The sequence below is a fragment of the Sorex fumeus genome, unplaced genomic scaffold (genome assembly GCF_029834395.1).
Source record: "Sorex fumeus unplaced genomic scaffold, SorFum_2.1 ptg000098l, whole genome shotgun sequence".
In the NCBI taxonomy this organism is placed as follows: Eukaryota; Metazoa; Chordata; class Mammalia; order Eulipotyphla; family Soricidae; genus Sorex; species Sorex fumeus.
Genome location: NW_026606155.1, coordinates 90,213,712 through 90,226,824, shown reverse-complemented (window position 1 = coordinate 90,226,824; position 13,113 = coordinate 90,213,712).

The window sequence follows — 13,113 nt, the reverse complement described above, 5'->3', positions numbered from 1 at the left end:
GTCGCACGGCCCGGCCCTCGACCGGCGGGTGCCGCGGAGCTAAACCCCGGGGTCGTCAGCGGCCCGGAGCGGGGGGAGGGCTGGGTCGGGCGTGGGGTGGCATGGGCGCGCGGCCCGGCGCTCAGCTGGCGGGTGGCGCGGAGCTAAGCCCCGGGGTCAGCAGAAGCCCGGAGCGGGGCCGCTGGGCGGCCCAGGTGCGCGCCCCGGCCCTCGGCCGGCGGGAGCATCTGAGCTAAGCCCCGGAATCGGCAGCGGCCCAGGGCGGGGATGCGGGTCGGCTCACACGCGCTGCCTGGACCTCGGCCGGCGGGTGCCGTGGAGCTACGCCCCGGGGTCGGCAGCGGCCCAGAGCGCGGCCGAGGGAGGGCCGGGTGCGGGGCGGCCCGGGCGCTTGGCCCGGCCCTCAGCCGGCGGGTGCCGCGGAGCTAAGCCCCGGGGTCGGCAGCGGTCCGGAGCGGGCCCACTGAGTGGCCCGGGCGCGCGGCCAGGCTGTCGGCTGGCGGGTGCCTCAGAGCTAAGCCCCGGGGTCGTCAGCGGCCCGGAGCGGGTCCGAGGGCCGCTCTGGGCGCGGGGCCGCCCGGGCGCGCGGACCGGCCCTCAGCCGACGGGTGCCGCGGATCTAATCCCTGGGGTCGGCAGCGTCCCAGAGCGGGGCCGAGGGCCGGGCCGGGCGCGGAGCGGAAATGGTGCGCGACCTGGCCCTTGGCTGGCGGGTGCCGCGGAGCTAAGCCCCGGGTCGGCAGCTTTCTGGAGCGGGGCCGATGGCCGGGTCGGTCGTGTAGCGGACCTCGCGCGCAACCCGGCCCTAGGCTGGCGGGTGCCTCGGAGCTAAGCCCGGGGTCATCAGCAGCCCGGAGCGGGGCGGCAGTGCGGCCCGGACGTGCGGCCCCGGACTTTGGGCGGCGGGTGCACGGAGCTCAGCTCCGGGGTCTGCAACGGCCCGCAGCGGGGACGCGGAGGGGCCTGGATGCGCAACCCGGACTTTGGGAGGCGGGTGCCTCGGAGATAAGCCCCGGTGTCGGCAGAGGCACGGAGCGGGGCTGCGAGGCGGCCCAGTCACGTGGCCCTGCCCTCGGCCGGTGGGTGCCGCGGAGCTAAGCCACGGGGTCGGAAGCGGCCAGGAGCGGGGCTGAGGGCCAGGCCAGGCGAGAGGCGGCCCAGGCGCGTGGCCCGGCCCTCGGCCGTCGGGTGCTGCTGAGTTAAGCCCCGGGGTCGGCAGCGGCCCGGAGCCGGGCCGAGGGCCGGGCCAGCAGCGGGGTGGCGCGGGAGCGTGGCCCGGACCTCAGCCAGCGGGTGCCATGGAGCTAAGCCCCCGGGTCGGCAGCAGTCCGGAGCGGGGCTTAGGGCCGTGCTGTGCACGGGGCAGCATGAGCACGCGGCCCAGCCCTCAGCTGGCGGGTGCCACGGAGCTAAGCCCCGGGGTCAGTAACAGTCTGGAGCAGGGCCGAGGGCCAGGTCGGGCGCGGGGCGGCATGGGTGCGCGGCCTGGCCGTCAGACGGCGGGTGCCGAGGAGCTCAGCCCCGGGGTTGGAAGCGGTCTAGAGTGGGGCCGAGGGCCGGGCCGGGCTCGGGGTGGCCCGAGTGCGTGGCCAGTAACCCAGCCGGCGGTAGCCTCGGAGCTAAGCCCTGGGGTCGGCATGACCCGTAGCGGGGCAGAGGGCCGCAGGTGACGCGGAGCTAAGCCCCGGGGTCAGCAGAGGCCCGGAGCGGGGCTGCTGGGCGGCCCGGGCTCGCGTCCCAGCCCTCGGCCGGCGGGAGCCTCTGACCTAAGCCCCGCAGTCGGCAGCGGCCCAGGGTAGGGCCGCGGTCGGCTCGCTCGCGCGGCCCGGACCTTGGCCGCCGGGTGCCGTGGAGCTACGCCCCGGGGTCGGCAGCGGCCCGGAGCAGGGCCTAGGGAGGGATGGGCGCGGGGCGGCCCGGGCGCTTGGCCCGGCCCTCAGCCGGCGTGTGCCGCGAAGCTAAGCCCCGGGGTAGGCAGTGGCCCGGATCGGGCCCATGGGGTGGCCCGGGCGCGCGGCCAGGCCGTCGGTCGGCGGGTGCCTTGGAGCTAAGCCCCGGGGTCGGCAGCAGCCTGAAACGGGGCCGTGGGTCGCTCAGGCGCGCGGCCCCAACCTCGGCAGCGGCCTGGAGCGGAGGGAGGGCCGGGACGGGCGCGGGGCGGCATGGGCGCACGGCCCGGCCCTCAGCCGGCGGGTGCCGCAGAGCTAAGCCCCGGGGTCAGCAGAGGCCCGGAGCGGGGTCGCTGGGCGGCCCGGGCGCGCGGCCTGGACCTCAGCCGGCGGGAGCCTCTGAGCTAAGCCCCGGAGTCGGCAGCGGCCCGGGGCGAGGCCGCGGGTCGGCTCGCACGCGCGGCGTGACCTTGGCCGGCGGGTGCTGCAGAGCTACGCCCCGGGGTCCGCAGCAGTCCGGAGCGGGGCTTAGGGCCGTGCTGCGCGCGGGGCATCATGAGGGCGCGGCCCAGCCCTCAGCTGGCGGGTGCCACGGAGCTCAGCCCTGGGGTCGGCAGTGGCCGGGAGTGGGGCCGCGGAGAGGCCCGGACGCGCAGCCCGGAGTTTGGGCGGCGAGTGCCACGGAGCTAAGCCCCGGGATTGGCAGCGGCCCGGAGCGGGTCTACTGGGCGGCCCGGGCGCGGGGTCCGTCCCTCGGCCGGCGGGAGCCGCGGAGCTAACCCCGGGGTCTGCAGCGGTCCGGAGCGGTGCCGAGGGCTGGGCCGCGTGCTGGGCGGCCCAGGCGCGCAGCCAGGCCCTCGGCCGTCAGGTGCCGCGGAGCTAAGCCCCGGAGTCGGAAGATGCCCGGAGCAGGGCCAAGGGCCGGGCCAGGCGTGAGGCGGCCCAGGCGCGCGGCCCGGCCCTCGGCCAGCGGGTGCTGCAGAGTTAAGTCCCGGGGTCCCCAGCGGCCCGGAGCGGGGCTGCCGGTCGGCTCGGGTGTGCGACCCGGACCTCGGCCGGCGGGTGCGCGGAGCTAAGCCCCGTGGTCGGTAGTATCCCGGAGCGGGGCTGCGGGGCGGCCCGGGCGCGCGGCCCTGCCCTCAGCCGGCGGGTGCCGCGGAGCTAAGCCTCAGATTCGGCAGCGGCCTGTAGCGGGGCCGAGGGCCGGGTCAGGCGTGAGGTGGCCCGGCCGCACGTCCCGGCCCTCGGCCGGCGGGTGCTGCAGAGCTAAGCCCCGGGGTCGTCAGCGGTCCAGAGCATGGCTGATAGCCGGGCCGCGTGCGTGGCGGCCTGGCGCGCGACCCTGCCCTCGGCCGGCGGTTGCCGCTGAGCTAAGCCACGGCGTCGGCAACGGCCCGGAGCGGGGCCAAGGGCCGGGCCGGGCGAGGGGCGGCCCGGGCGCGCGGCCCGGCCTTCAGCCGGCGGGTGCCATGGAGCTAAGCCCCGGGGTCGGCTGCAGTCCGGAGCGGGGCTTAGGGCCGTGCCGCGCGCGGGGCAGCATGAGCGCGTGGCCTGGCCCTCAGCTGGCGGGTGCCACGGAGCTAAGCCCCGGGATCAGCAACAGTCCGGAGCAGGGCCAAGATCCAGGTCGGGCGCAGGGAGGCATGGGCGCGCGGCCCGTCCCTAAGACGGCGGGTGCCAAGGAGCTAAGCCCCGGGGTCGGAAGCGGTCCGGAGTGGGGCCGAAGGCCGGGCCGGGCTCGGGGCGGCCCGTGCACGTGGCCAGTCCCCCGGCCGGCAGGAGCCTCGGAGCTAAGCCCCGGGGTCGGCAGTGACCTGTAGCGGGGCAGAGGGCCGCTTGTGACGTGGAGCTAAGCCACGGGATCGGCAGCGGTCCGGAGCGGGGCCGATGGCCGGGCCGGGTGCGGGGGGGCCTGGTCGCACGGCCCAGCCCCTGGCCGGCGGGAGCCTCGGAGCTAAGCCCCAGGGTCGGCAGTGGCCCGGAGCGGGACTGCGAGGCCGCCCAGTCACCTGGCCCTGCCCTCGGCCGGCGGGTCCCTCGGAGCTAAGCCTCAGGGTCGGCAGCGGCCCGGAGCGGGGCCGAGGGCCGGGTCGGGCGTGAGGCGGCCCGGCCGCGCGTCCCGGCCCTCGGCCGGCGGGTGCTGCAGGGCTAAGCCCCGGGGTCGGCAGCGGTCCGGAGCGGGGATGATGGCCGGGCTGCGCGTGGGGCGGCCTGGGCGCACGACCCTGCCCTCGGCCGGCGGTTGCCGCGGAGCTAAGCCACAGTGTCGGCAATGGCCCGGAGTGGGGCCAAGGGCCGGGCCAGGCGAGGGGCGGCCCGGGCGCGGGGCCCGGCCTTCAGCCAGCGGGTGCCATGGAGCTCAGCCCCGGGGTCTGCAGCGGCCTGGAGCGGGGCCGCGGGGTGACCCAGGCACGCGGCCAACCCTCTGCTGGTGGGTTCTTCGGATCTAAGCCGCGGGGTTTGCAGCGGCCCAGAGCGGGGCCGCCTGTCGGCTCAAGCGCGCGACCCAGATCTCGGCCGGCGGGTGCGCGGAGCTAAGCCCCGTGGTCGGTAGTGGCCCGGAGCGGGGCTGCGGGGCAGCCTGGGCGCGCGGCCCATTCCTCTGCCGGCGGGAGCCGCGGAGCTAAGCCCCAGGGGGCGGCCGTGGCCTGGAGCGGGCCAGAGGGCTGGGCCGAGCGCGGGGCAGCATGGGCGCGCGGCCCGGCCCTCATCCTTCGGGTGCCGCATAGCTAAGCCCCGGGGTCAGCAGAGGCCTGGAGCGTGGCCGCTGGGCGGCCCGGGCGTGCGGCCCGGCCCTCGGCCGGCACGAGCCTTGGAGCCAAGCCCCAGGGTCGTCAGAGGCCCGGGGCGGGGCCCCGAGTTGGCTCGGACGCGCAGCCCGGACCTCTGCCGACGGGTGCTGTGGAGATATGTCCCAGGATCGGCAGCGGTGAGAGCGGGGCCGAGGGTTGGGCCAGGCGCTGGGCGGAAGGGGCGTGCGGCCCGGCCCTCGGCCGGCGGGAGCCGTGGAGCTAAGCCCTGGGGTCAGCAGCGGCCCGGAGCGGGGCTGAGGGCGGGCCAGGCGCTGGGCGGCCCGGGCGCATGGCCTGGCCCTCAGCCGGCGGGTGCCGTGGAACTAAGACCCGGGGTCGGCAGCGGCCCAGAGCGGGGCTGCAGGGCGACCTGCGTGCACGGCCCGGCCCTTGGCCGGCGGGTGCCTTGGAGCTAAGCCCCGGGGTCGGCAGCGGCCAGGAGCGGGGCCGAGGGCCAGGTCAGGCGTGAGCTGGCCCGGCCACGCGTCCCGGCCGTCGGCTGGCGGGTGCTGCAGAGCTAAGCCTCGGGTCTGCAGCGGTCCGGAGCCTGGCTGATGGCCGGGCCGCGTGCATGGCGGCCAGGGTGCGCGACCCTGCCCTCGGCCGGTGGTTGCCACTGAGCTAAGCCACGGCGTCATCAATGGCCCGGAGCGGGGCCGAGGGCCAGGTCGGGCACGGGGCGGCATGGGCACGGGGTCCAGCCGCCAGCCGGCGTGTTCCGTGGAGCTAAGCCCCGGGGTCAGAAGCAGTCCCGAGCGGGGCCGAGCGCCGGGCCTCGCACTGGGTAGCCCAAGCGCACGGCCAGGCCCGCGGACATGGGTGACGCGGAGCTAAGCCTCAGGGTCGGCAGCGGCCCGTAGCGGGGCCGATGACTTGGCCGGGCGCGGGGCGGCCCTCGGCCTGCGGGTGCCATGGAGCTAAGCCGCGGGGTCGGCAGCGGCCCGGAGCGGGGCAGAGAGCCAGGCCGGGTGCGTCCCAGAAGCGCGGCCCGGAGTTTGGGCGGCGGGTGCCGTGGAGCTAAGCCCCGGGGTCGGCAGCGGCCCGGAGCGGGGCTGAGGGCCGGGCCAGCAGCGGGGCGGCCCGGGCGCGTGGCCCGACCCTCAGGCGGCGGGTGCCGCGGAGCTAAGCCTTGGGGTCGGCAGCGGTCCGGAGTGGGGCCGAGGGCCAGGTCGGGCGCAGGGTGGCATGGGCGTGTGGCCCGGCCCTCGGACGGCGGGTGCCGAGGAGCTAAGCCCCGGGGTCGGAAGCGGTCCGGAGTGGGGCCGAGGGCCGGGCCGGGCTCGGGGCGGCCCGCGTGCGCGGCCATTCCCCAGGCCGGCGGGAGCCTCGGAGCTAAGCCCCGGGGTCGGTAGTGACCCGTAGCGGGGCAGAGGGCCGCGGGTGATGCGGAGCTAAGCCACGGGGTCGGCAGCGGCCCGGAGCAGGGCCGATGGCCGGGCCGGGTGCGGGGCGGCTCGGTCGCACGGCCCGGCCCCCGGCCAGCGGGTGCCACGGAGCTAAGCCGCGGGGTCGGCAGCTGCCCGGAGCGGGGCCGAGGGCCGTGCCGGCGCGGGGCCCCTGAGCTAAGCCCCAGGGTCGGCAGCGGCCTGGAGCGGTGCCGCGAGGAGGCCCGGGCGTGAGGCACGGCCCTTGGCCTGTGGGTGCTGCGGAGCTAAGCTCCGGGGTCATCAGCGGCCGGAAGCAGGCCCGATGGCCGGGCCGTGTGCGGGGCGGCCCTGTTGCACGGCCCCGCCCTCGCCCGGCGGGAGCCTCTGAGCTAAGCCCCGGAGTCGGCAGCGGCCCCGGGCGGGGCCGCGGGTCGGCTCGCACGCGCGGCCCAGACCTCGGCCAGGGGGTGCCGTGGAGCTACGCCCCGGGGTCGGCAGCGGCCCGGAGCGGGGCCGAGGGAGGGCCGGGCGCGGGGCGGTCCGGGCACTTGGCCCAGCCCTCAGCCGGCGGGTGCTGCGGATCTAAGCCCCGGGGTCGGCAGCGGCCCGTAGCAGGCCCACGGGGTGGCCTGGGCGCGCGCCAGGTCGTTGGCCGGCGGGTGCCTCAAAGCTAAGCCCCGGGGTCGGCAGGAGCCCGAAACGGGGCCGTGGGTCGCTCGGGCGCGCGGCCCGAACCTCCGCCGCCGGGTGCCGCGGAGCTAAGCCCCAGGGTCGTCAGCGTCCCAGCGCGGGGCCGAGGGCCGGGCCGGGCACGGAGCGGACATGGCGCGTGATGCGGCCCTCGGCCGTCGGGTGCCGCGGAGCTAATCCCCGGGTCGGCAGCTTTCCGGAGCGGGGCCGAGGGCCGGGTCGGGCGTGGAGCGGACCTCGCGTGCATCCCGGCCCTAGGCCGGCGGGTGCCTCTGAGCTAAGCCCGGGGTCGTCAGCAGCCCGGAGCGGGGCGGCAGTGCGGCCCGGACGTGCGGCCCCGGACTTTGGGCGGCGGGTGCACGGAGCTCAGCCCCGGGGTCGGCAGCGGCCTGCAGCGGGGACGCGGAGAGGCCTGGATGCGCGGCCCGGACTTTGGGATGCGGGTGCCTCGGAGATAAGCCCCGGGGTCGGAAGCGGCCAGGAGCGGGGCCAAGGGCCGGGCCAGGCGCGAGGCGGCCCAGGTGCGTGGCCCGACCCTCGGCCGGCGGGTTCCGCGGAGCTAAGCCCCGGGGTCGGCATCGGCTCGCAGCGAGGCCACGGAGAGGCCCAGACGCACGGCCCGGACTTTGGGAGGCGGGTATCGCGGAGCTAAGCCCCGGGGTCGACAGTGGCCCAGAGCGGGGCCGCTGGGCGGCCCGGGCGCGGGGCCCGTCCATCGGCCGACGGGAGCCTCGGAGCTAAGCCCCAGGGTCGGCAGCGGCCCGGAGCGGGGCACAGGGCTGGGCCGGGCGCGGGGCGGCCCGGCACGAGGCACGGAACTTGGCCAGCAGGAGCCACGGAGCTAAGCCCCGGGGTCAGCAACAGTCCGGAGCGGGGCCGAGGGCCAGGTCGGGCACGGGGCGGCATGGGCGCGGGGCCCGGCCGACAGCCGGTGTGTTCCGCGGAGCTAAGCCCCGGGGTCGGAAGCAGTCCGGAGCCTGGCTGATGGCCGGGCCGCATGCGTGGCGGCCTGGGCGCGCGACCCTGCCCTCGGCCGGCGGTTGCCACTGAGCTAAGCCACGGCGTCGGCAACAGCCCGGAGTGGGGCCAAGGGCCGAGCCGGGCGCGGGGCGGCCCGGGCGCGCGGCCCGGCCTTCAGCCGGCGGGTGCCATGGAGCTAAGCCCCGGGGTCGGCAGCAGTCCAGAGCGGGGCTTAGGGCCGTGCTGCGCACGGGGCAGCATGAGCGCGCGGCCCGGCCCTCAGCTGGCGGGTGCCACGGAGCTAAGCCCCGGGGTCAGCAACAGTCCGGAGCGGGGCCGAGGGTCAGGTCGGGAGCAGGGCGGCATGGGCGCGTGGCGCGGCCCTCAGACGGCGGGTGCCGAGGAGATAAGCCCCGGGGTCAGATACGGTCTGGAGTGGGGCCGAGGGCCGGGCCGGGCTCGGGGTGGCCCGCGTGCGCGGCCATTCCCCCGGCCGGCGGGAGCCTCGGAGCTAAGCCCCGGGGTCGGCAGTGACCCGTAGCGGGGCAGAGGGCCGCTGGTGACGCGGAGCTAAGCCACGGGGTCGGCAGTGGCCCGGAGCAGGGCCGATGGCCGGGCCGGGTGCGGGGGGGGGCCCGGTCGCACGGCCCGGCCCCCAGCCGGCGGGAGCCTCGGAGCTAAGGCCCAGGGTCGGCAGCGGCCCGGAGTGGGACTGCGAGGCGGCCCAGTCACCTGGCCCTGCCTTCGGCCGGCGGGTGCCGCGGAAGCTAAGCCACGGGGTCGGAAGCGGCCAGGAGCGGGGCCTAGGGCCGGGCCAGGCGCGAGGCGGCCCAGGCGCATCGCCCGGCCCTCTGCGGGCGGGTTCCGCGGAGCTAAGCCCCGGGGTCAGCAGCGGCCCGAAGAGGGGTCTCGGGCCGAGCCAGGCGCGAGGCGGACCTGGCGCGCTGCCCGGCCCTCTTCCAGCGGGTGCCGCTGAGTTAATCCCCGGGGTCACAGTGGCCCAGAGTGGGGCCGAGGGCCGGTCCTGCAGCGGGGTGGCCCGGCGTGTGGCCCGGCCCTCAGCCAGCGGGTGCCGCGGAGTTAAGCCCCGGGGTTGGCAGCGGCCCGGAGCGGGGCCGCGGGGTGACCCGGGCATGCGGCCCAGCCCTCTGCTAGTGGCTGCTTCGGATCTAAGTCCCGGGGTTGGCAGCGGCCCGGAGCGGGGCCGCCAGTCGGCTCGGGCGCGCGACCCGGACCTCAACCGGCGTGTGCCGCGGAGCTAAGCCTCAGGGTCAGCAGCAGCCCGGAGCGGGGCCGAGGGCCGGGTTGGGCGTGAGGCGGGCCGGCCGCGCATCCCGGCCCTCGGCCGGCGGGTGCTGCAGATCTAAGCCCCTGGGTCGGCAGCGGTCCGGAGCGGGGCTGATGGCCGGGCCGTGCGTGGGGCGGCCTGGGCGCATGACCCTGCCCTCGGCAGGCGGTTGCCGCGGAGCTAAGCCACGGTGTCGGCAATGGCCCGGAGTGGGGCCAAGGGCCGGGCCAGGCGTGGGGCGGCCCGGGCGCGCGGCACGGCCTTCGCCGGCGGGTGCCATGGAGCTAAGCCCCGGTGTCGGCAGCAGTCCGGAGCGGGGCTTAGGGCCGTGCCGTGCGCGGGGCAGCATGAGCGCGCGGACCGGCCCTCAGCTGGCGGGTGCCACGGAGCTAAGCCCCTGGGTTGGCAACAGTCCGGAGCAGGGCCGAGGGCCAGGTTGGGCGCGGGGCGGCATGGGCTCGCGGCCCGGCCGTCAGACGGCGGGTGCCAAGGAGCTAAGCCCTGGGGTCGGCAGCGGCCCGGAGCGGGGCCGCGGGCCAGGCCGGGCGCGGGGCGGCCCGGGCTCGTGGCCTGGCTCTCCGCTGGCGTGTGCACGGAGCTCATCCCCAGGGTCAGCAGCGGCCGGCCCGCGGCAAGGCCGCAGAGAGGCCTGCACGCACAGCCCGGACTTTGGGAGGCGGGTGTCGCGGAGCTAAGCCCCAGGGTCGGCAGAGGCCCAGAGCGGGGCCGCTGTGCGGCCCGGGTACGGGGCCCGTCCATCGGCCGACAGGAGCCTCGGAGCTAAGCCCCAGGGTCGGCAGCGGCCCGGAGCGGGGCACAGGGCTGGGCCGGGCGCGGGGCGGCCCAGTGCGAGGCACGGCCCTCGGCCGGCAGGAGCCGCGGAGCTAAGCCCCGGGGTCGGCAACAGTCCGGAGCAGGATCGAGGGCCAGGTCAGGCGCGGGGCGGCATGGGCGCGGGGCCCGGCCGTCAGCCGGCGTGTTTCGCGGAGCTAAGCCCCGGGGTCGGAAGCAGTCCGGAGCGGGGCCGAGGGCCGGGCCTCGCACTGGGTGGCCCAAGCGCGTGGCCAGGCCCGCAGACACGGGTGATGCGGAGCTAAGCCTCGGGGTCGGCAGCGGCCCTGAGCGGGGTCGATGGCTTGGCCGGGCGCGGGGCGGCCTGGTCGCACGGCCCGGCCCTCGGCTGGCGGGTGCCGTGGAGCTAAGCCGTGGGGTCGGCAGCGGCCCGGAGCGGGGCCGAGGGCTGGGCCAGGTGCGTCCCGGAAGCGCGGCCCAGAATTTGGGCGGCGGGTGCCGGGGAGCTAAGCCCCGGGATTGGCAGCGGCCCGGAGCGGGGTCACTGGGCGGCACGGACGCGGGGCCCGTACCTCGGCCCCCGGGAGCCGCGGAGCTAACCATGGGGTCGGGAGAGGCCCGGAGCAGTGTCGAAGGCCGGGCCGCCCGCTGGCCGGCCCAGGCGCGTAGCCAGGCCCTCGGCCGTCAGGTGCCGCAGAGCTAAGCTCCGGAGTCCGAAGAGGCCCGGAGCAGGGCCGAGGGCCAGGCCAGGCGTGAGGCGGCCCGGGCGTACGGCCCGGCCCTTGGCCGGCGGGTGCCGCGGAGCTAAGCCTCGGGGTCGGCAGCGGTCCGGAGTGGGGCCGACGGCTAGGTCGGGCGCAGGGTGGCATGGGAGCGCGGCCCGGCCCTCAGCCGGCGGGTGCCGAGGAGCTAAGCCCCGGGGTCAGATACGGTCTGGAGTGGGGCCGAGGGCCGGGCCGGGCTCGGGGCGGCCAGCACGCGAGGCCAGTCCCCCGGCCGGCGGGAGCCTCGGAGCTAAGCCCCGGGGTCGGCAGTGACCCGTAGCGGGGCAGAGGGCCGCGGGTGATGCGGAGCTAAGCCACGGGGTCGGCAGCGGCCCGGAGCGGGGCCAATGGCCGGGCCGGTTGCGGGGCGGCTCGGTCGCACGGCCCGGCCCCCGGCCGGCGGGTGCCGCGGAGCTAAGCCGCGGGGTTGGCAGCGGCCCGGAGCGGGGCCGAGGACCGTGCCGGCGCGGGGCCGCTTAGCTAAGCCCCAGGGTCGGCAGCGGCCTGGAGCGGTGCCGCGAGGAGGCCCGGGCGTGAGGTGCGGCCCTTGGCCCTTGGGTGCTGCGGAGCTAAGCTCCGGGGTCATCAGCGGCCGGAAGCGGGGCCGATGGCCGGGCCGGGTGCGGGGCGGCCCGGTTGCACGGACCCCTGCCCTCAGCCGGCGGGAGCCTCTGAGCTAAGCCCCGGAGTCGGCAGCAGCCCCGGGTGGGGCCGCGGGTCGGCTCGCACGCGCGGCCCGGAACTCGGCCGGGGGGTGCCGTGGAGCTACGCCCTGGGGTCGGCAGCGGCCCGGAGCGGGGCCGAGGGAGGGCCGGGCGCGGGGCGGCTCGGTCGCACGGCCCGGCCCCCGGCCGGCGGGTGCCTAGTAGCTAAGCCCGTGGTCGTTAGCAGCCCGGAGCGGGGCGGCAGTGCGGCCCGGACGCACGGCCCCGGACTTTGGGCGGCGTGTGCACGGAGCTCAGCCCCGGGGTCGGCAGCGGCCCGCAGCGGGGACGCGGAGAGGCCTGGACGCGCGGCCCGGACTTTGGGAGGCGGGTGCCTCGGAGATAAGCCCCGGGGTCGGAAGCGGCCAGGAGCGGGGCCAAGGGCCGGGCCAGGCGCGAGGCGGCCCAGGCGCGTGGCCCGACCCTCGGCCGGCGGGTTCCGCGGAGCTAAGCCCCGGGGTCGGCAGCGGCCCACAGCGAGGCCACGGAGAGGCCCGGACGCACGGCCCGGACTTTGGGAGGCGGGTGTCGCGGAGCTAAGCCCCGGGGTCGACAGCGGCAGAGAGCGGGGCCGCTGGGCGGCCCGGGCGCGGGGCCCGTCCATCGGCCGACGGGAGCCTCGGAGCTAAGCCCCAGGGTCAGCAGTGGCCCGGAGCGGGGCACAGGGCTGGGCCGGGCGCAGGGCGGCCCGGCACGAGGCACGGCCCTTGGCCGGCAGGAGCCACGGAGCTAAGCCCCGGGGTCGGCAACAGTCCGGAGCTGGGCCGAGGGCCAGGTCGGGCACGGGGCGGCATGGGCGCGGGGCCCGGCCACCAGCCGGCGTGTTCCGCGGAGCTAAGCCCCGGGGTCAGAAGCAGTCCGGAGCGGGGCCGAGGGCTGGGCCTCGCACTGGGTGGCCCTAGCGCGCGGCCAGGCCCTCGGCCTGCGGGTGCCATGGAGCTAAGCCGCGGGGTTGGCAGCGGCCCGGAGTGGGGCAGAGGGCCGGGCCGGGTGCGTCCCAGAAGCGCGGCGCGGACTTTGGGCGGCGGATGCCGCGGAGCTAAGCCCTGGGGTCAGCAGCGGCCCGGAGCGGGGTTGCAGGGTGACCTGCGAGCGTGGCTGGCCCTCGACCGGCGGGTGCCGTGGAGCTTAGCCCCGGGGTCGGCAGCGGCCCGGAGCGGGGGAGAGGGACGGGCCCGGCGCGGGGCAGCCCGGGCGCGTGCCCCGGCCCTCAGCCAGCGGGTGCCGCGGAGCTAAGCCCCGGGGTCGGCAGCGGCCCGGAGCGAGGCCGCGGGATGGCCCGGGCACGCGGCCCGGCCCTCGGCCGGCGGATGCTTTGGAGCTAAGCCTCGGGGTTGGCAGCGTCCCAGAGCGGGGCTGCGGGGCGTCCTGCGTGCGCGGCCCAGCCCTCGGCCGGCGGGTGCCGTGGAGCTAAGCACCAAGGTCAGCAGCGGCCCGGAGTGGGGGAGAGTGCCGGGCCCGGCGCGGGGCAGCACGGGCGCGTGCCTCGGCCCTCAGCGGGCGGGTGCCGCGGAACTAAGCCCTGGAGTTGGCAGCGGCCCGGAGCGGGGCTGCAGGGCGACCTGCGCACGTGGCCCGGCCCTCGGCCGGCGGGTGCCGTGGAGCTAAGCCCCGGGGTCGGCAGCGGCCCGGAGTGGTGCCGACGGCCAGGACCGGCACGGGGCGGCCCCTGTGCGCGGCCCGGGCCTCGGCCGGCGGGTGTCGCAAAGTTAAGCCCCGGGGTCAGCAGCGGCCCTGAGCGGGGGAGAGGGACGGGCCCAGCGCAGGGCGGCCCAGGCGCGTGCCCCGGCCCTCAGCCAGTGGGTGCCGCAGAGCTAAGCCCCGGGGTCGGCAGCGGCCCGGAGCGAGGCCGCGGGATGGCCCGGGC